Here is a 24,080-nt window from a genome sequence, read left to right on the forward strand (position 1 = left end):
GCTGTCGTGTGAGTGATCCATCTCGGATGACAAGCCTCGTCATGCCATTGGACGACCACAGCCCCAACAGAGATCGGAATGCAGTACATGCCAGACTCCAAGTAAGAACTTCCCAACCTTTTGAAATGTCTGACTCATAAAACTGTGAGCAAACAAACATGACTGGTTTAAACTGCTATGTTTTTTGGTTGTTTTTGTTTTGAGACAGGGTTTCTCTCTGTTAGCCAGGCTGGAGTGTAATGGTGCAATCACGGCTCACTGCAGCCTCGTCCTCCCCAAGCTTGGGCGATCCTCCCACCTCTGCCTACCATGTTGCCATGGCTAATTTTTGTATTTTTTTTTTTTTTCTGTGGAGAGGGAGTTTTGCCATGTTGCCTAGGCTGGTCTCAAACTCCAGGGCCTGAGCAATCTTCCAATCTTGACTGTCCAAAGTGCTGGGATTACAGGCATGAACCACATTGCCCGGCCTAAACTCCTATGTCTTCAAGTATTTTTGCTATGCCCCAATTATAACTAGAATATATTGTTACATAAATATCCTTTGAATTATATAGCTGCTTTCTGTTTTTTTCTTATTCTCTAATATAGGTAATGAAAACAATCATCTTCCTTGTTTTCCTTCTTTTGGATTATTTCCTTAAATTAACTTTCCAAACAAAGAATAATCGAGTGACAGAGTATGAATATTTTCATAATTTCTAACTCATACTGCCAAATTACTTTCCTAACAGATAGTACCAATTTGCCACCAGCATCTTATGATACAGAAGTTTTATTGCAACTTCACCAGTTTGGGTATTATCATCTTAAACCACATTTAAAAGCATCACAAATTCAAAAGCTATTCTGGTGGACCTGTTGTAAAATTCCAGTACTCTAATCTTAGGAGGGAATCTACACTAGTTGTAGCCATAGAATCCTCTCCTGCTCAGTCTAATGCAACCCTTTACTATCTGGCTAGTGCTTTTTTTTTTTTTTTTTGAGACAGAGTTTCGCTCTTGTTACCCAGGCTGGAGTGCAATGGCGCCATCTCCACTCACCACAACCTCTGCCTCCCAGATTCAAGCAATTCTCCTGCCTCAGCCTACCAAGTAGCTGAGAGGGCATGTGCCACCATGCCCAGCTAATTGTTTGTATTTTTAGTAGAGATGGGGTTTCACCATGTTGACCAGGATGGTCTCCATCTCTTGACCTCGTGATCCACCCTCCTCGGCCTCCCAAAGTGCTGGGATTATAGGCGTGAGCCACCATACCTGGCCTTTTTTTTTTTTTTTTTTTTTTAATAAAATGCTTCCACTGTGTTCCCAGCCTCCTCCTGGAAAGTTGGCCTGGGAGAACATTAACAGCCTGGGCTAGATCTACTCCTCTGCATTGCTTACATGTCTCTCAAAAATAGCCCTGAACTATGCTGACATTCTGGTCTGTGTCCATCCTGATACCAGGTTATCGATGGAGAGTTAACCATGAGTCATGCACATATTCATTTCATTCATTCTCTTAACCAACTTGCAAAGTAGACTTTATTCCCCCTTTTCAGATGAAGATACTAGGCATCAAAGGCATTCAATAACTCGGCAAGGTCACACGATTTGTAACCGATGGAGACAGGATTTGAACCCATGCTTTTGGCCACTGCATTTCACTGACTCACCTAGTCTACTGATCTATTGGGTGTTTCCTTCCCATTTTCCCAGCCTTCGTGGGAGGAACCTAGAAGGCAGTGGAAAATTACTCTTGGCTCCCTTAAAACACTGTCTACTTCCTCTAAACACTGTCCTGATCTGTATTTTTGAACCACTCCAATTTAAAAGTCAATATTCATGTCATGACTCTGTCTATAACCCCGTATGGCAAGAATATTATAATGTGTCTTTATGTATATTTTGTTAGAAATTATTTGGAGGAAGTACAAATGAATATGCCTGTATAAATATATGAACATCTTTTCTGAAAATTTTATTTACAGGTCAAAGAAATGTTCAGACTTCTTAAATAAAGTGGAAGAAAAAAGTATTTGAATTATTCTACTTTTCTCTAATCCTTTATCTTTCTCCTTCCTCAGAATAAGCTGTGATATGAAAAATCGAAGCCCAAAAAAGAATCCTCTGAGAGATTGAAGAGTGTGCTATAAACGTGACTTTGCTCCTCAGGAATGGGAATTCCATGAAAGCAAGGACTTTGTTTTGCTCACTGCTGTGTCCCAGCATTTAACAGCACCTGACCCATAGTAGGTGCTCTGCTCATATCTGCGGAGTCAATGAGAGTGCTACCTGGGTCCCTGCCCAACAATGTCTAGTCTCTACAGCTGCAATAATTTGTCATACAACTTCAAACACTGCATCTGCCACTGAACCAACAAACCCTAAGCCCTTGATGCTCAAAGCCTGGTCCCTGGGCCAGCATCTGGAAGCTTGCTCAGGAATGCAGAATCTCAGGTCCCACCCCAGAACCACTGAACCGGAATCTGCATTTTAACAAGGTCTCCAAGTGATTTGTGTCTACATTAAAGTTTGCAAACGACTGTCTAAGCCAATCTCAAAATGTGGTCTCTCGCCTAGCAGCATCAATACGACCTGGGATCCTGTTAGAATACCTATGAAACCAGAGACTCTGGGACCGGGGCCCAGCTCTATGCACTTGTAACCTGTAGGAGATTCTGATGTATGCAGCTGTTTGCAAACCACACTGCAAATTTTGTTCCAAATTCCACTTGGACCAACACTTAAATCTTGGTTGTAGTAACTAGGCTATTTTCTTCTGTCCTATAACCAAAACCTTGCTTAAACCCTTTTAATTATGGGGAATTAGCTTTCTCCAAATAAGCTTTACATCCCAAATTTGGATAGTTCTGAAAGTTATTTTTGCCATTTGTATGGAGTTTGGAATTGAATCATTCCATTCCAAACAAAATGAGTAATCTTATCCCTCTGACCCAACTCTTAGCGTCTAGATAGAGAATTCCAAACATGGGTTTCAGAAAATAGGAATAGATGCTGTGGAGACTATTCATAGCCATGGGTACAGCTATTCCCTGCATGAAGGTTCTCAGCAAAGGGCCATATATGAAAGCTGAAATCCAGCCTATACTTTATTCTCCAAGCAATTCACCCACAGGGCTACATCTGCCCAGTGTGTGACTTTTTCTAATTGACGTAAAGTTATTGGAGAAGCTGGCTGTGGTCCTGAGTCTTATGCCCTTGACGTGGGGACCATGATTTAAACGGCTGTATAGTGCAGGTACTACTGTCCAGGATCAGTGTAGTGCGCACCATTCTAACAGCATTTTCTATGCTATGTCCACACACCTTGATTACAGTGATCGATTGTTCTCCTCTATCTAATAGACGGTCACAGAGGGTGTTTGCTCTTGTTCTAATTCCCTCCCTTTCCTCCAAGTTCACTGTTAGTTTCTCACTTGTCAACTATTTGATCTCTCTTCTAAGGCTTTATTTGTGTTTCTTCTTTCGTTTGTCAGAGCTCCTATACATGGTTCTGCAAATTTTTACGAAACTCCTAAACACACTTAAGTAAATAAATGCTAAAAACATACATGGCCATTTTATAAATAAGGTTTTATTATATCAATTTCAAAATAGAAAACTCATATTTGTCATTACAGATTACAACTTGTGAAAGAATTCCTATATTTAGTTTTTAAAAGAGTAGTTGAACAAAACCTTAACCAAACACACAATTATAGCTTCCACCTGCCTGTCATTCATCAGTGTCAGTATTTATAAATTAACAGTGTTCAGTCTTCACAATTATACATACCTGGACTAAAATTACAAAGTGAAAACCCACTTCTAGGTGACCTTATAGAAAATATATTTATTTTGTATAGAGTCCTATGGAATTAAAATGTATCTACCTGTAGCTTCTAGCTATCAATCCTAGATCTGTCACTGGAGATAGACAGAGCAGATGCTATCCTTCTTCCCTGCAAGTTAAATGCTCCTTCCAGTGTTCATTACATGGTGATTGAAGTCAATTCACCATCTTGATTGTTCTCCTCTAAATGTGTTCTTGACAGTCTCTAGCACATAAAATGTGTGATGTCTAAAATGAAGATAGAACTTTGAGTGCTCTAAGAAGGATGAAACAGAGGAAGACTATCACCTTTCCTGTTAATATAATATATCTCTATTAATGCTGTTCAATAACACAGATTGCTTGTTTATCAGCCACATTCTGCTGCTGGCCCACATCAAAAGAAACCCAAAATTGTTTTTATACCTGAGGTTGATAAGGAAGTCATTGCTACCCAGCACTCCCGTGAATGGTTCTTGCTACAATGGCCTTCTAGAGATATACCCCCCAACTTCTTGCCCCTCCAGAAAAGACTACCAGCACCCATTCTCACCATGCCATGTTCTCAGGACCAGTCCAAATCCTGTGTCATACAGGTTAGGACAGCCTTCATAACTATTGCTGGCTGTTTATTCACCAACAGACTTGAAAACTTGATTTTTAACAAGAGCAACAACAACAAAAAAATGGTGCTATCTATGAGGAAATCTGGTGATAATGATTTGTTATTATTACTGCTATTCCCAGCCCAGATGGTTCTCCAGATGAAATAGATAAAAATTGGATCTTCTTTGTAACTGGTGACAGGTGCAGACTTGGCCCCTCCAGTGGGATTTCATCAGGCATACAACATACCGCCGGCACAGGAGCGTCCCACAGGCACGCATGTGCTATAGCAATCCCAAAAACTGTCAAGTGAATAATTGGCCTCTTATCTGGAGTCTTTAAAAGATTCCCTTCTGCACATCCTTTGAAAAGCTGTATCAGTCAGATTCTTTGCTTGCCAGCAACAGAAACAGGCTCTGGCTAACTTGAGAAGGAAAGGTATTTATTGGATGGACATGGGGGTCCTTCCAGAATTGATGAAAGGCCAGAGAACCAGGCTTTGTACCTGATGAGAATCAGAGGAGCCTTAGAAGTAGAGGTAGCATGAGATAATTTAGAATCCAGTCACGGTGTTGCTAAAATGAATGATGTATAACACTTTATTTTCTGTTGTTGTATCACTCCTATCAAGATTTTAGCCCCAAGATTTGGGACAAGAGAGTTTGGTAACTCAGCTTTGTCTTAGGTGTATTTTCTGGCAAAAAGGGTGGGGTCTCTGGTCGGCAGTCCTAGCAAAGCAGCACGCAATAGAGCAATATAACAACAAAATTGTATTGAAATGGTGAAACTTTGAGAAAGGTAGAAAAAGGAACTCAGCAAATTCTTCCCCCCAAAAAACAACTGAACAAAACTGTCAAAAACAACAACTTTGAGACACTGAAAATTGACAAAAGTCATGCAAAAAATGAAAAGAGTTTATTCAAATAAACCTACTGACACTGGGCTGAGGACAGTGGGACACTGATTGCTTTAGCTTAGGGCTGTTCCTGTCATCCCCTCAATTCCATCAGTGTAGCAGGTCTACCAGGTCAGGGTACACTGTGAAAACCAATGCTTTTCTGCCAGGGAAGACTGCTTTGAAATGAATATGGGAAAAATCCCATGCCCCAGACATCATGGAAAAGAGTAGTTGATTCACAACAGTGATTTCATTAGCAAACAAATGAGGAAGGCCAATGTCGCAGTAAGTCTGTGGTTATAACATTGATTAGGATAAGCAATAGACCAGACCAGAAATTTGACAGGGAGCTCCAAGTAACTAGACAGCCAGAGTGAGCCTTGTTAAGTTCCAAAATGTCCCTAAAGGTCTAAAAGGCTGTGGTTATGTGCAAGGCTGACTGCATGTGCAGAAAAGACTGAAGAGGACACTAGCTATGTACACATATCTGGCTGGATGTGAGATCTTGTGTACATACAAAGAAGACACAAAATCTCAATTAGGTAAGAGCAGGGACAGAGCTGTAAACTGCCTGAACTTTAAATGTGTTCTGCAATCCATATAGTGATCCATTAGCAAAGAGTAGAAGCCTTACTGACTTGATGTGTTTGAGCACAACCTCTGATCAATTAGTGTGAACCAAGAGTTAACAATAGGAATTAAAATTTAGGGAAAAAGTAAGAACAAAAAATAAACTTTAGCAGAGATATCACAGCCACACATTATAGTAGAGAGACTTTACAGAATAAGTCCAGGAAAGTCAATACACAACCAAAATCAGCAGTATCAACTCCTAGAGAGAGAGCAAGAAGTTACAGTTGCTAAAATATATTATTTAAAATTTCTAATTTCCAAAAATGTTGCAAGACATTAAAAGAAACAGGAAAGTGGAAAAAGCTCAGGGGAAAAGTCAACAGAAACTGTCTCTTGGAGGTCCTCTAAGATGTCAGACTTTGCAGAAAACAATTCAAAGCAGCTAGTAAAATTATGTTCAAAAACTAAAGAAAATTATATTTTATAAGTTAAGGGAAATTATAATGGCAATGACTCATCAAATAGAGAATATCAACATACAGATAGAGATTATATTTTTAAAAAAACAAAATGGAAAATCTAGAGTTGAAAAATAAAGTAAAACAGAAAGTATACTAAAGGGGCTCAATACCAGATCTGAGATGCCATAATAAAACATCAGCAAACTTGAAGGTAAATCAATAAAAATTATCCAATCTGAAAAAAGAAAAAACAATGAATAAAATTGAACAGATCCTCAAACAGCTGTGGAACTCCATCAAACTCCATCCGTAGCAACATTCATGTAATGGGAATCCTGGAAAAAGAGAAGTAGGAAAAGGGGCATACAAGTATTTGAAGAAATAATGCCAAAAACGTTCCAAATTTGATAAGAGACATTAATCTACACATTTGAGAAGCTCATGAACTCTGAGTATGATAAGTACAAATAGATCTACATTTACATACACAATGTGTAAACTGTTAAAAGCTAAAGGCAAGCTTGAAAACAGCAAAAGAAAAATAACTCATCATGTACAGTGGGACAATACAATTAACAGCTGACTCCTTATCAGAAAGAGTGGAGGCCAGAAGACAGTGGGAGGACATATTGAAGGTGCTGGGGGAGAAACATCTGACCACAAGAAATTAAATTAGATATCTTTAACAGAGAAACTTGGGAAATTCACAAATATTTGAAAATCAACAATCCACTTCAAAGTAACCAATGAGTCAAAGAAAAAAAATCCACAAAGGAAGTTGAAAATATGTTTAAATAAATGAAAATGAAAACAAAACATATGGGAAATTTATGAAGTGTAGCTAAAGCTCTACTAACAGAAAAATTTATAACTTTAAATTCCTATGTTAGAAAAGAAGAAAGATCTCAAACCAATAGTTCAGCTTTCATCTTAAGAAACAAGAATGAAGGAGGAAAGCAAACCCAAAGCATGCAGAAAAAGGAAATAATAAAAATTACAGTAAAAATCAATGAAATAGAAACAAAATTTGACAAATCAATAACACAGAAAATTGGCTCTGTAAAAAAAAAATCAATAGAATTGGCAAATTGTTAACTAGACTGACTAGGGGAAAAAATGGACGGACACAAATTACAAAAATCAGGTCTGAAAAGGGGGAAAATCACTACCTATCCTACAGAAATTAAAATAATTACAAGGGATTAGTATAAACCTGTTGTGGAAACAAATTTGTTAACTTAAATGAAACTGACAGATTCCTAAAGGATGCACATTATCAAAATGAACTCAAGAATAAATAAAAACATATGAATAGATCTATAACAAGAAAAGAAATTGAATTTAAAATCTCTTCACAAAGAAAACCCAGAGCCAGATAGCTTCATTGGCAAATGCTATCAAATATTTAAATAATAAATAACACTAATCCTTCCAAAATCCTTCCAGAAAATGTAGAGGGAAACACTTTCCAAAGCATTCTATGAAGCAAGCATAACCCTGATGCTAGTCAAACATCTTACAGGAAAATAAAACTACAAACCAATATTCACATGAATATAGATACAAAACTCCTCAACAAAATATTAGTAAAATAAATCCAGAAACATATAAAAAGAATAATACACCATGACCAAGTGGGGTTTATCTCAGTATTGCAAGATTGGTTTAACATCTGAACATTAATTAGTGTAATGCACTATATTAATAGAATAAAGGACAAAAGCCACACAATTGTCTCAACGCATGTGGAAAAAGCACTTAACAAAATCCGGCACTCATTCAAATAAAACATTTTCAACAAGCTAGGAATAGAAAGGAACTTTTCAACCTGATAAAGGGCATCTATAAAAATCTTACAGCTAATACCATACTTAACAGTGAAGGACTGAGTGCTCTCCCCTCAAGATCAGGAACAAAGCAAGATGTCTCTCGCCACTTTCTACTTAACATTGTGGCTAGAGGTTCTGGCCAGTAAAGTAAGAAAAATAGTTTCCATTGAAATGGTTCAGATCAGAAAGGAAGAATAAAATGGTCTTTATTTACAAATTACATGATCGTCTTGGGAGAAAATCCTAAGGAATCCACTCTAATTTTTTAAAAAAACTTCTAGAGTAAATATATGAGTACAGCAAGGTGCAGGACACGAGATCAATGCACCAAAATCAATTGCATTTCTACATAATAATACATATAACAAACCACAAAATGAAAATAAAATTTCATTCACAATAGCGACAAAAAGACTAGAGTATCTTGAAATAAGCTTACAATAAAGTGCAAGACCTGCACACCAATAATTACAAAGCATTGCTGAGAGAAAATAAGAAAGATTTTAATACATGAAGAGACATTCTATGCTCTTGGATCAGAAGACCCAATATTGTTAAGGAGTCAAATATCTCCATGCAAATCTACAGATTCAACACAATAAAAATGCCAGAGTACTTTTCAGAAATTGACAAGCTTATCCTAAAATGTATATGAAAAGGTGAAGGTCCCAGAATAGTCAAAACAATTTTGGAAAAGAACAATGTGGGAGAACTTTCACTTCAAAATTTACTACAAGCCCCTCTCTGTTCCTGCTCTTCTTCAGGAATTCCCTTGCTCTACTATCTTCCTAGATGGTGGCCTCAGAGCCATACATCTCAGGTCTCATCCTGTACAGGACTCCCTGCTTATGCCACCCCGTCTAGACACCATCCAATAAAGCTCGTTATGTGTTACTGCATCTCGTGGTCATATCTTTCTCCTTGATCAGCCTCCAAAACCTTTGCAATGCCAATGATGTTATAGCACAGATGAACCTTAAAAACATCATCAGAAGTGAGAAGTCAGACACGAAAGACTATATAGCACATGATTCCATTCGCATGAAATGTTCAGAAAAGATAAATCTGTACAGACAGAAAACAGATTAATACTTGCATGAGGTTGGCTGTGTGAGTGGGGATTGACTACAGATTGGCATGAGGAACATTTTTGGGGTGCTGGAAATGCTGAATTTTGGTGATGGTTCCACAACTCTAACATTTACTAAAAATAATTGAATTGTACATTTAAAACAGGTGAAGTTTCTGGCATATAAATTTTATCTCATGAAGTTGTTTAAAAATTATATTTGAGTGATGATTCCAAAAGAAAGAGGCCAGGCATCGTGGTTCACACCTGTATTCCCAGCACTTTGGGAGACCAAGACAGACAGATCATTTGAGGTCAGAAGTTCGAGACCAGCCTGGCCAACATGGTGAAACTCCATCTTTACTAAAAACACAAAAATTAGCTGGGCCTGTGGTGATCATCTATAATCCTAGCTACTAAGGAGGCCAAGACAGGAGAATCACTTGAACCTGGGAGGTGGAGGTTGCAGTAAACCAAGATCACACCACTGCACTCCAGCCTGGGCAACAGAGTGAGACTCTGTCTCAAACAAACAAAAAAAGAAAAGAAAAAAGAAGAATGAATACTGGATATCAAAACACAGTTAATGCCCAAAGTCATTTGTACCTTAACTGTCATTGATTCCTGGTGTCATTGTTGAAGGTTAAGTGTGTATACAGTCATGCATGACTTCCAGAAAGCTATGGTGCTATCTTTCTCGTTGTTCATCAATGTAAGTTCCAGTTATCTGCCTTCTGGGCACATAGTGTGATTGTACTTGCTGGGTTCCAGTGGTTGATGAGACCATGTGACTGCTTCTGACTAATCTGTTGTGGGTCACTTCTAGGCTGAGACTTGCCAGTGGAAAGAGTTCCAAGTATTCCTTTTGACTCTCATGACGACTGGCAATGTTTCATATGACTGAGACTCTGACAACCCCTAGTCAACCTGTGATGGACAAGTAATGCAAGTAAAATAATTATTTGCTGTGTTATGCCCCAGAGACTTGGGGGTTATTCGTCATCAGAGAATAATTTAGTCTCCTGACTGATATAAGGCAGCCTAATTGGAACCCAGTGTTTTTTGGTCTGAATCTTAGTCACACCAATTGTCACTAATGGTTTTAGCACCATTTATAAATCAACTGCTATGTGCCGTATGTTCTGCAAAGTACCTGACCTATCCCTCATCCTCATAGCATCACTTCTAAGTAGAAATTACTTTTTCATTTTTCAGATGAAAAAACTGAGCCTCAGGAAGTCTCAGTAACCTGATCAAGGAGATATAAGCCTGTCAGTCGTCAATATGAAGTGTGCTTATTTATTCAACAAATATTTGCTGCTACTTATTGCCTACTGATTGTATATGCTGAGCACCGGGGAGCAAGACGATCACAGTTCTCCTCTGCAGGGTTCAGATGCCACAATCCTCCCCTAGAGAGTCATTCAGTTGTTTGAGGAGCGGACTCTGGCGTCAGTGCTTTTCAAAACCTCCCAGGTAATTCCACTGAGCATCAAGGGTGTAAGCCACTTGTCTGGAGTCCAGCAGCCCCAGTTCTTTTGACTCCAAACCCAAAATGTTCAGTCTCGTCATGAAAACTCTCACTTCTATAGATCCTGTGCCAGGTTTGACTGGACCAAAGCCAGCAGCTCAGGTCACCAGGCTCCTCTCAAGTCTCTCATCGACTTCATCATAATCATCTTTACCCTCAGCTGTCTCCCTCTCTTCCTCTGCTGGGAGGGTCTGTGTTAACAACAGAATGTTTGAGCTGGACGAGATCCTAGTTACAAAGATCAGTGGTTTTCTAATGTTTTAAAGCTACTAATTCCTCTTTTTCCTAAAACAAATTATCATAAAAGCGCAATATATGATGCAGACATTAAAAGAGACCTGAAGAGAATTAGGAGTAGGATCCAAAAGGTGGTTTTGCCCTCTTTTTGCTTCTCACCTGGACAGCTTTCTCCAGAATTCCCAGAGCTCTGAAGGACATAGTTTGAAAACTACCAACATAGCCCTGCGGACCCCATTGAAACACCTGGCACAGCCCTCCTCCTTCATGAGAACCACTGGAATATCCCTTCTCCCCACGAAGAACACTGTCATGGCCCAACTGCCTCTTGAGAACCACTGACATAGCCCAACTCCCCCATGGACTTCACTGACATAGCTCTACTCCCTCATGAGAACCACTGTCAGCCCTACTCCCTCATGAGAACCACCTACACCTTGGGAGGCCAAGGCGGGTGGATCACGAGGTCAAGAGATCGAGACCATTCTGGTCAACATGGTGAAACCCTGCCTCTCCTAAAAAATACAAAAAAATTAGCTGGGCATGGTGGTGCGTGCCTGTAATCCCAGCTACTCAGGAGGCTGAGGCAGGAGAATTGCCTGAACCCAGGAGGCGGAGGTTGCGGTGAGCCGAGATCGTGCCATTGCACTCCAGCTTGGGTAACAAGAGCGAAACTCCGTCTCAAAAAAAAAAAAAAAAGAGAGAAACACTTATAGTCCTACTCCCTCAGGAGAACCACCGACGTAGCCCTACTCCCTCATGAGAAGCACTGACATAGCTCTACTCCCTCATGAGAATGACTGGCATAGCCCTACTCCCCCATCCTGTGGGCAGAGCAACTGAAGCCTAAGAGGGAAAGGACTTCCCCAGGGCTCCACAACTTCATCAGTGTAAGACATGGGGCATCTTCTCACTCCCTATCTAGTGCTTGTGCCACTACAACACACAGCATCCCACACCATGTTCCTCTTAGCACCAATGTCCTAGAATCCAAAAATATCCAACCAAACAATAGCAGGACCAGTCAGAAAAGGCCCTTTGGAGGAAGGAGTGGCTGAGCTGAGGCCTGAAGAATGAGTTGGGTGTTAAGCAGGCCAAGGGAGGCAGCTGGTATTTTAGCTCAAGGAAGTTGTCTGTGCAAAGGCCCTGAGGTGAGACAGACAGTGGTAACTTCAGCAGCTAAGTCTAAGCAAGTGATAAGAGATGAGACCGAAATTGCCACCAAGGGCCAGATCATGAATGATATCATGCTAAGGAGTTTGAACTTGGCCTTTTTCCTAAAGGCAATGAGAATAACCTGGAGAAAACATTTATTACAGAGCCTCACCCTGGCTCTGGGGAAGAGGATGGTTTAAGTTGACCAAGACTTGTCACAGACAGCACAGTTCAGCTGTTGTGATAACACACAAGGGGAGGCTTAGTACCAAGGCAGTGAAGGCACAGGCAGACTGAATAGACAGGTGATATTGGCAAGGCCCAATGAATGGTCAAGTCGGGAGGATGACAAAACGGAAAGCACCAGGGATGGAGCTGGGTTTCTCCCGTGGGCACTTGGGTGGATCAGGTTGCCGTTCACTGTGACAGGCAACAGAGGAGCAGGGAGCCTGGAGTGAAGAAGGTATGAGAGCAATCCATCAATCAGATGCACTTGTCTCTAAAAATCAGGAGACTCAGTCCTAAATGGTTGAGATAATAAGGGTTTGTACTATTTCATATTACAAAAAATTTAGAGGAAGGGGAGTTTCCAAGATGCTTAATTCAAGAACTCAACAAATGTATCAGAGACCCAGGTTCTCCTGACTCCGTGCTGTCACTCTTCTATCTGTGAGCACATCTCATGGTAGCAGAATGGCACCGCAGCCCAAGGAGTGACACTGTCATACACTGAATCAATTTCCTAGGGCTGCGCTAACAAAGTGCCACAAACTGGGAGCTTCAGACAATAGAGATGCATCGTCTCACAGTTCTGGAAATCAAAGGTATTGGCAGGGTTGGTTTCTTCCAGAGGTTCTGAGGGAGGATCTGCTCCATGCCTTTCCCTTAGCATCTAGTGCAGGTAACAGTGTTCCTTTGCTTACAGCTGAAGAATTCCAAACTCTTCTTCCATCATCAAATGACATTCTCTCCGTGTCTGTATCTCATAAGGGCAGTCATATTCAATTAAAGGTCCACTCTACTGCAGAACGAGCTCATCTTAACTAATTACATCTGCAATGAAGCCATTCCCAAACAAGGTCACATTCAGAGGCACCAGGGTTAAGATCTCAATATATCCTTCTAGGGGGATACAATTCAATCCACAAGTCATGCCAAGTTAGAATGGGGATATGATCACTCATTTTCTGTCAACTTGACTGGGCCAGAGGGTGATATTTGGGCAAACGTTACTCCGGGTGTTTCTGTGTGGGCATTTCTGGATGAGAGTAACATGTGGATCAGTAGAGTGAGTAGAGCACATTGCCCTTCTGAATGTGGGTGGGCCTCAGCCAATCAGTGGAAGGCCAGAATAGAACAAAAAGCTGCCCCTCCATTGATTAAGAGAGCATTCTTCCTGCCTGTCTGCCTTCCAACTGGGACACTGGCTTTTGTCCTGCCTAAAGGAAACATGGGTTCTTCTTGGGTCTACAGCCTATCAACCTTTCAACTGGAGTTTACACTGTCAGTTTTCCTCATTCTCGGATCTTTGCATTTGGACTGGAATTAAATAATTGGCTCTCCTGGGTCTCCAGCTTGCAGATCCTTGGACTTGCCAGCCTGCCTGGTACATAATAGCATGAGCCAATTCCTTATGATAACCTCTCTCTCTCTCTACACACACACACAAACACACACACACACGCACACACACACAGAGTGATGGTGAATACTGAGTGTGAACTTCATTGGATTCAAGGATGCAAAGTATTGATCTTGGGTGTGCCTGTGAGGGTGTTGCCAAGGAGATTAACATTTGAATTAGTGGACTAGGAGAGGCAAACCCACCCCTAATCTGGTGGGCACCACCTAATCAGCTGCCAGCAAATACAAAGCAGGAAGAAAAAAATGTGAAAAGGTTAGACTGGCTTAGCCTCCCAGCCTACATCTTTCTCCCATGCTGGATGCTTCCTGCCTGTAAACATCGCACTCCAGGTTCTTCAGCTTTGGAACCTGGACTGGCTCTCCTTGCTCCTCAGACTGCAGACGGCCTATTGTGGGACCTTGTGATCATGTGAGTTAATATTTAATAAGCTCTCTTTTATACGTAGCTATTCCATTAATTCTGTTCCTCCAGAGAACCCTGACTCTCTCTCTCTCTCTCTCACACACACACACACACACACTCTCTCTCTCTCTCTCTCTCTCTCTCTCTCTCTCTCTCTCATACACACACGCAAATCTTACTGGTTTTGCTTCTCTGGAGAACTCTGACTGAGACAGGGGTACTAGCTCTTCTTATCACTTTTACCTTTTTTTTTTTAGAACTAAGAAGCCTTATGTAGACACTCTGTTCTCATTGACCAAATTTGGCGTATGAAGCTCCAGTGATTGCTTTAGGCCAATCTGAATTAACCCAAGCGACTCAGGGGAGATGTGGCTACTGGAACAAAATGAAGACTCCAGCGTGGAAAAATGAGGAAAGGCCTGCCAGTGCCGGCTGCAGCTGAGGGCAGAAGCATTCAGGGCCAAGCACACCCTAGGTCAGGACCCAAGCCCGCAGGCACAGCAGACAGGAGTCCGCCAGAGACCAACAAACTCAAGTCAAATCTCTCATCCAGTGAAACATTTCCTGGTGTATCTTTCTCAAGGACAGGACTCATCCCAGCAAATGAGTCTGCTGGAATCTCTGTGAGGAAATGGGGAGGTGCTGAAGGCAGACCCTGTCATCCAATCTTAACAGGAATAAATATTTCCCCAGCTACGAAAATGTAGAGTGTTGAGATTTTGCCCACTCGTGTCCCATGACTCATTCTTACCCTTCAGATGAACCCGAAGATGCTGCTGCGCTTCGGCGGGTCCTCAGAGTGGCAGGCGCATCATCTGTCCCTGAGAGGCAGGCTGTGAACATCCATTATCACAGAAAATAAGCCCATCTCCACGTACTGGGTATGGCAAAGAACTGCAAATGTGTGATCCCTTCTCTTCAGGCACTTACATTCTACTCTAACCCCCAAAACATAAGGCTATCACTATCATCACTCCTATCTATAAGGAATCCTTTCTAAATGCCAGGCACAGAGCTGATGACCTGCCACATTCATTTCTCTCTCACAATAGCATAGTGGTTATCTTTGTAGTTATTCCCATTTTGCAGGTGAGGAAATGGAAGATCAAAAACATTTCCTCTGTGTTCAATTTACATGAATGACAGAGTTGGGACTCACACTCAGCTGTGACACCAAAGCCTGTGTTCTCACCCACAGCATCTATGGGGACCAATAATGTCTACTGGAGTTTCAGAAAGAGAGAAATGTTTGCAGATGGGATAGGGATAAAGAGCACAGATTTCCTGCAAGGACAGTAGTTTAATGAAGCTCACCTTGAACGATGAATTGAATTTATTCTACACTTTCTTTTCTTTCTCAGTGTGAGATAGTGAGACACAGTAGGAACAATTAATCTCCCAAGGTCATGCCACAAGTCACTGGCCAAGCCTGGCCTGTCACTCAAAGCTCTGAATTCCCAGCGCACTGAACTCAGCGGTTGAAGCCTCCGTGGTGGGGCTGCATCAGAACAAGTGTGGAATCAAACCTACCTACAGATCCGCCCCCTTCTTTTCCCCACTGTGTCCTCTGTCTTCTCCACAAACAACCTTCTTATGACCCTTCCCACCGATCCATAAACTGTCCCAGGAAATGCCAGGATCTGAACATCAGATTGGCCATGAGGGACTCAGTCAACTTCTTTGCCTTCTGGCTGTTCTAAACAAACAAAGGGCAGCTCACAAGTTATTAGTAAATACCAAGGCTTCGTTTATTGTATAAAACTTCAATCCAACAAATAAATGAGCCATCAAGTTTGAATTTATGTAGCATTCAAAACACATTAAAGCCATTTGACCATGACAAAGGCCTTTCCTGCTTTGAATGATGAAGCCAGCACTGCAAATACCCTTCTGACGAGACATTAAGCGAGGTCCTTTCAGTTTGTCTCTGGGGACTGTCAAGGTGGAAGGTAAAGATTCTGGCACTCTTTCTAAAGCATTCTCTGGGAAAATCCCATCCTGGCTGAAATCTCTTCTCTCTAAAAACACAAAACAAAACAAAAAACAAATTAAAAAAGGGTTTGTAAACCTGAAGCAGTCAGAACAATTAGTCACTCATCTAGCTGACCACTCTTCTGCTTATTTCCCTTAAGTTATCCTGGAGAGACACCAGGGAATACAGGGGTTCTCACTATGGGATTCTGGTAGCTTATTCTAGGAGGCTGCAGCTGCTATTGAGGCCTGTCTCTAAGCAGTTTCTCCATCAATAAACTGGCTGCAGTAGCTCAAAGGAAGGATGAGTAATGAATGATATAAAAATAGAGGAAAAAGCATTTTTTAAAATTCCAAAATGCTATTCAAATCAGAGGTGTCATTATTAATAATATGTAGGGATAATAGTTCAGCCTCACCTCTCCATTTTAGTTGGCTTTCTTTTGCTATAGGCAACAGAAAGATTCTCATTTCTGTGGCTGTTTCTACTTTTGCAAGGAGCTCTTGGGGCTTGCAGCTGCTGCTAATGATTATGGGAGTCTCGGGATTTGACATATTGGAGCTGAGCTCCCTCTACAAGGTCTGAGCCTCCGCATAAGCAGGCAGTTTTTAGGCAGGCATCCCCTAGGGACATAGAGAGCCTAGAAGGAATTCTATTTGTTCGGTCTCCTTCCCAATGCGCTCCCAAAACCCTACCCAAATGAAGATCAAAGGCAACATTGAAAGTAAACACCAAAAACATAGAAATCCAATGAGTCTTGGTAAGAGGGGTTGAGAAGGGAATATTTATTCAACAGCGATTGGGCACCCACCAGTCACCAGCACTGTGTTGCCTTCTGAGTTAAAAAGATGAGTAAGAGGCAAGCACTGTTCCCTGGGGAGTCAGACATAACTAAATGCACCGTGTAAGCACTCTGGCCAAACACCGTGAGCAACCAGCTGTGTCTTTCAGAGTCCAGTTCCACTCCCTTTGCTTTAGGGCCTTTAAGGTTAAGACTAATTTGTGTGTGGAAAGTTTCTGGTCTATTTCAGCACCTCTTTCTTCCACGTGTGGGGCTCTCGGTCATCACCTCCTCAGTCTGAGTTTGGGGTGACCAATCTCAGTGGATGCATCACAAAGATGCCTAATACAAATTCCCTACTGGAAGGAACTCTGGGTGACACAGCGAAGGATTTCAAGAGAGCACAGAAGACACAGAGGTGAAAGAGAACCTGGTTCTTGGTCTCCAGGTTTCGGAACTTTTTTGTGTAAAACCTAGAGATAATGACTAATATCTACTAAATTCTTTTTGTGCTATGTGCTTGATCTTAGTTAATCATCACAACAATCCTGAGAAACAAATAGTCACATCCTCATTCTACAACTTAGGAAATGAGGGCCCAGAGTTAATGCCTTCTACAAGATCTGTAGCTGGTAAAGTCAGGATTCAAACTCAGCTGTAACTGATTTCAAAGATGGACTCTAAAATGTACACTGCACTGTCCCCAGCCCAAGCTCTTTTATCTTGGACTCCTTGTTAAAGGCTTGGTCTTTTGAAAAAAATGTTTTGAGGCTGACCACGATGGCTCACCCTGTAATTCCAACACTTTGGGAGGTTGAGGTGGGTGGATCATCTGAGGTTAGGAGTTTGAGACCAGCTTGGCCAACATGGTGAAACCCTGTCTCAACTAAAAATACAAATATTAGCTGGACATGGTGACGTGCACCTGTAGTCCCAGCTACTAGGGAGGATGAGGCAGGAGAATTGCTTGAACCCAGGAAACGGAGGTTGCAGTGGGCCAAGATCATGCAATTGCCCTCAAAAAAAAAAAAAAAAAGAAAGAAAGAAAAAGAAAAAGATGCTTTGAAGGTTAAAGTTCAAGTGAGATGATGAGGGTACGGCCTCTAGTATAACATCTGGAAACTACTAAGTATTTGCTACAGACTAATATCTGTGTCCCATCCAAAATTCATATGTCAAAACTTAATCCCCAGGGTGATGGTATTAGGATCTAGGGCCTCTGGGAATGATAAGGTCATGAGGTGACTAAGCTCCTGAATAGGATTAGTACCTGTATTAGTCTGTTTTCACACTGCTAATGAAGACATAACTGAGACTGGGCAATTTACAGAACAAAGAGGTTTAATGGACTCACAGTTACATGTGGCTAGGAGGCCTCACAATCATGGCGGAAGGTGAAAGGCACATCTCACATGGTGGCAGACAAGAGAAGAGAATTTGTGCAGGAAAACTCCCCTTTATAAAACCATCAGATCTCATAAGACTTATTGACTACCACAAGAATAGCATGGGAAAGACCTACCACGCCCCCATGATTGAATTACCTCCCACTGGGTTCCCCCCATAACATGTGGGAATTGTGGAAGCTACAATTCAAGATGAGATTTGGGTGGGGATGCAGCCAAACCATATCAGTACCCTTAAAAAGGGTACACCAGAGAGTTCCCTTGCTTTACTCACCATGTGAGGACACAGGGAGAAGACAGCTACCTATGAACTTTCCTTCAAAAGGAAGCCAGCTCTCATCAGACACCAAATCTGCTGGCATCTTGATTGGACTTCCAGCCTCCAGAAATGTGAGAAACAATTTCCGGTGTTTATAAGCCAAGTAGTCAGTGTTCAGTTGTAGCAACCCCAAGAGACTAAGACAGTGTTGAATACATTATTGCTATTTCCCCTACTATTATTAATGAGAGTCTGTGTTAAAGGGACTTCCCAGGGTCGGCTGGGGTCGTGGTTTCGAGTTCTGGAATTCTCTGGCTTTCCTAGGGTCCTTTGTTTCTACTTTCCCAGCTCTGGCAGGCCAGGTAGGGCCTTTGTCTCAATTTTCTCACCTCTGGCTCTTGGAGGTGGGGTCTCTGTGACTCAGTTGTAAAACAGTAGCCAATCCAGTAAAGGAGTCAACGATCAATCAATCCAGAGAAGTTTGAAAGAACTCCTCTCATTGGATGAGAACATGAATGGGGAGGGAATCATTCAAGGGGAAAACCTCTAGCTGCCACAGCTTGGACGGCACCCTTTCTCCGGGTCCCCTTCCACAGCGTGGAAGCTGTCTTTTTGCTCTAATAAATCGCAGTTGCACACTCATTGGGTCCAAGAGTTCTATTTCAGCTGTAACACTCACCGTGCCTCTGGGTCCCCTTTCCCAGTTCTTCAGGATCAGGAAGGCCAAGAGGCTAAGTTCCAGCTGCAGCTAGGCCACTTCTGTGGTATGCTAGCAGTTTGAGTTCCTGGTTTTCACCCAGGTGGCCTGGGTTCAACTACTGGTGTGGTGAACCAGGGAAGCCGGCTGCAGTTACTCCAGTTACATTATTATGCCATGATGGGATCTCAGAGAACAAAATCCAGCTGTTGGCAGAAGGCACTGAGGAAAACCATGCAGATTATCAATATATTCAGGGCAGGTCCCACAGACACAGCTGGGCAAGTTTCCGAGGCTGTCTATGACAAGAAAGGCAGATCTTTGGGCTAAACAATAAGATTCCTGAGTGTGTGTGTCCATCCTTCCAACAAACATTTTAAGCATCATCGCATGTACCTGGCGCTGAGTATAAAGTGGTGAACAGACATAGCTCTGCTTCTGTGAAGGTATAGGTGAGGAGGATGGGAAAAGTTAACACATAAGTCAATAAATATGGCATCACAAATTGGGAAAAGCTTAGTGAGTGTAATGTATAGAGTGGTATGCTAGAGAATGATCTAGGAGGTAACCTATTAGGGTAGATGATCAAGGAAAACCTATCTGAGGAGGTGACATTTAAAACAGACGTGAATGATAAGAAACCAGTCAGCAGAAGGGATTGGGTCAAAGTGACTTGAGACTTGCCCAGAAGATTTTTTTTTCTTTCCTTTTTTTTAAATTGCATTTTAGGTTTTGGGGTACATGTGAAGAACATGCAAGATAGTTGCATAGGTACACACGTGGCAGTGTGATTTGCTGCCTTCCTCCCCTTCACCCATACAGAAGATTTCTTAATAGCAAATCTTGTTGGCAAAATGTCTCACCTGCAATGTTTCAACCAATGTTGCAGTGAAAGCTGGTGAGTGACCCCTCTTCATCATTCGTGCAGACACTGGGGTCATGTGGCTTTAAAGGTGACCCTAGAGAGATCCCACCATGGGGAGCTGGGCTATACTAAACAAAGACACCTGTAGGGGCTGATGAGTTGGGGTTCAAATTCTCTCCCATTCTTCATAAGATGCACTGAATGAAAGGGTTGGAAGGTTGGAGGAAGCTGTGGAGACTGGCCACCCAGTGACCTCAGGTCAGTCTGTTTCCCAAAGCCCCGAAACGAGCACTGTCGCTATTTATATTTCAATGTAAATCAAGCTGACTTCAACCAGCAAGGCTGTGTAAACTTGTGTTTAATGTCAGGTTTATATTAATATTTGCATTAACAAGATTGATTGTTTACATAACAATGCATACGTAAAGTCTGGGCTAGGTTCAGGTTTACACACATTTGCATAATGTTTACAGATTGATTGATTAGACAGACTGTGCATAAATCCAAGTAAACTGCTAGTTGTTTGTTTATTTTTTCTATTGGGGCTTGGTAGCCTATATCTTAATAAATGGCTAAACTGAACCTAAGTCCTCTATTATAACCTTCACAGAAGATTTAATAGTTCTGAAAAGTAATTTTCACTGAAAAAGAGTGCGATGAAATCACTGCGGCTATTTTTTCCCCTTAATCTCCAGCACTGAGTGGCTAAAAAGGAGGACATTGGCTTAAACTGTGTTCTAAAAGAGATAAAACCAGGCCGGAGGGAGAATATCTGCACTCAGACTCCTACGTGAGCCATTGCTGAGAGTTTCTTAGAGAAGCTAGGTTTGGCAGGAAACTTTCCAGGTCCTGGGAGCCTCCACTGCCTGCTGGTCAGTGGAGCGAGGTGGAGCGTTGCTTCCTTCCTTTCATGTGCTGACTGCCTCTGCCTGGGAAGCAATGATCTGGATACTTAGTCCCCAAGCAGAGGGAAGCTTGGAAAAGGGCAGGAGGAGTAGAAAGATTTCAGAAGAAAAAAATATCATGCAGAAGGAAATGAAAACAAACTAATTTTTTTTTTTTTTTTGAGACAGAGTTTTGCTTTTGCTGCCCAGGCTGGAGTGCAGTGGCACAATCTTGGCTCATTGCAACTTCTGCCTCCCAGGTTCAAGTGATTCTCTTGCCTCAGCCTCCCAAGTAGCCAGGATTACAGACATGCGCCACCACACCCGGCTCATTTTTTTTTTTATTTAGTAGAGATGGGGTTTCACCATGTTTGTTAGGCTGGTCTCAAACCCCTGACCTCAGGGGATCCACTGGGCTCAGCCTCCCAAAGTACTGGGATTACAAGCATCGTGTCTGGCCCAAACATTAACTAATTTTTAAAATGTTTTTTCTGTATTTCGTGTGAACCTCCAAGAGTTTGGTGAATCACTTCCTCAGCTCATGGCACATGGTCTACAGGTCTGTGCAAAGCCCTGAGCTCCATTCTCCAATCCAGTTCATTCCCATTCCTCAAAGGCGTACCACTCAAATGTGCCCAGCAGGTCTCTTTGAAGACTGTGGGAATAAACAAAGACTTACCAAATGAGAACAAGCAAAGGCTCTTTATTCAGAACTCACTGTATAGCAAGAGACAGCCATTACCACTTGCGTTTGGCAGAGACTGAAAGGCAGGCAGAGGAGTAGGGAAGCTTTACCCCGGAAAGGGAAAGCTCTGGGTGTGCCCTGATAGGAGGCTGTTGGCCTGAAGAAGCTGGAGGCGTCTAACTGAAAATGAGGCATCTTATGTGATTGGTTAGGGGTGCATATTTGACTTTCTCTAATTGGCCTCCAGTTGGAAGTGGAAACAAAATTTATGGAAGTTGTCAATTGTTAATCAAGTCCTGGCTATTTGAGATCAATTGTTACAAAAGTTACTGTTTAGCCTCTTGAATTGTTACTAGAGATAACATCTGATTTTCTAGAAGTCTGACTTCCAGCAGGCTAGCTTCCTGGGTTGGCTTCCTGGGCCGGTTGTGAGTTCCAGTTCTATTTCTGAAGACCACTGTTCATGTGTACATTCAGTTTCTCAAGATACAAATGTCTTAGAAAATGTGCAGTGTTGTTTTCTGTGGGTATGTTATTAAACAGTATTGTGCTAAAGATCTCTCGATGTTCTTAACCTTTTTTTCTTACTCAATAGTTGAAGTTGATTGTTTACATCTGGGGATATCTGGGTTGATGTCCACACATGGTTCCTTGGACCTTATGGTTGCAGGTGCTACATGCTGGTCTCCTGCCAGGACACACCTTCTGCATTTTATGACAAGTTGCCTCCAGTATCCACCACCATTAACAGTGCTGAGATGAATACTTTCATATTTGTTCAATTGGAGGATGGTTTGCCAGGGCTCCCTGTTTATATACTCAGGATGGGAGAGCTGAGTCATAATATATATGTTCCTCAGTGTCAGTATGTGCCACCAGATTGTTCTCAGAATGGTTATAAAAGTTTATATCCTGTCAGCAGTGCATCAGAGTTTTCATTTTCCCACATCCTTGCCAACACTTGGTAGTTAACAGTCTTTCTTTCTCTCTTTCTTTCTTTCTCTCTTTCTCTCTTTCTTTCTCTCTTTCTTTCTTTCTTTCTTTCCTTTCTTTCTTTCTTTTTTTCTCTCTTCTTTCTCTCTCTCTCTCTTTCTTTCTTTTCTTTCTCTCTCTCCTTCCTTCCCTGCTTGCTTTCTTGCTCTCTTTCTTTCTATCTCAGGGTCTCCCTGTGTCTCCCAGGCTGGAGTGTAGTGGCACAATCTTAGCTCATTGCAGCCTTGACCTCCCAGGCTCAAGTGATCCTTCCACCTCAGTTTTCCAAGTAGCTGGGACTATAGGGACACGCTACCATGTCCAACTAATTTTTTGTATTTTTGGTAGAGATGGGGTTTTGCCATGTTGTGCAAACTAGTCTCAAACTTCCTGAGCTCAGGCAATCTGCCTGCCTTGTCCTCCCAAAGGGCTGGCTGGGATTCCAGGCATGAGCCACCATCCCTAGCCAGTGGTAACAGGCTCTCTATTTATGAAAAAGAGGATAGTATTCAGTATCTACTTCATTGATGTTTTAATTTTCCACTCATTTATTATAAGTGAATGAATATCTCATCACATAGTTATTACACATAGAATATTTTCATTTCTGTAAAGTGACTATTCATATATTTTTACTGATGTTCTACTGGTTTTTTTGTCCTTCCCTTGTTGATTTGCAGAAACTCCTCATTTATTCTAGGTGTCAATCCTTTGTTGGTTTTGAAGGTTACAAATGTTTTCTCCTAGTCTGTCATCTTGCTAAGCAAAACTGCTGAATTTTAAAGAAAACAAATCCATCAATTCTTTGTGCATTTTGGGGCCACTATCTTAGAAGTTCTTCCCTAGCCTGAAAAACTCAAAAATAATCTCCTCTATTTCTATCATCTTTATTGAAGGGGATTTTAACCAGAATGGCATTAACCTGGAATTTAAGATGTCAGTGGACTTGGATGGGAAAAAGAATACATTTTTATTTTCGGTAACCTCTAATAGACATTTAGTATTTCTTCTGATTATGAATGTGGGCAACAAGCCACAGTGGTAGTAGTAGGCCTTCAATTTCTTCTCCAAAAAACATATAGTTTTAGCTTACGTCACCATTGTTGCATATACTTCAAAATTGTTTTTGAGTGCCACTATTTCAAAATTGCTATAGTTGTTAGATTTGCTGCCAGATCTGATTAATGCTTGTATTAGTCCATTTTCATGCTGCTGATAAAGACATACCCAAGACTGGGAAGAAAAAGAGGTTTAATTGGACTTACAGTTCCATGGCTGAGGAGGCCTCAAAATCATGGTGGGAGGCAAAAAGCACTTCTTACATGGAGGCAACAGGAGAAAAA

The sequence above is a fragment of the Callithrix jacchus genome, chromosome 3 (genome assembly GCF_049354715.1).
Source record: "Callithrix jacchus isolate 240 chromosome 3, calJac240_pri, whole genome shotgun sequence".
Taxonomy (NCBI): Eukaryota; Metazoa; Chordata; class Mammalia; order Primates; family Cebidae; genus Callithrix; species Callithrix jacchus.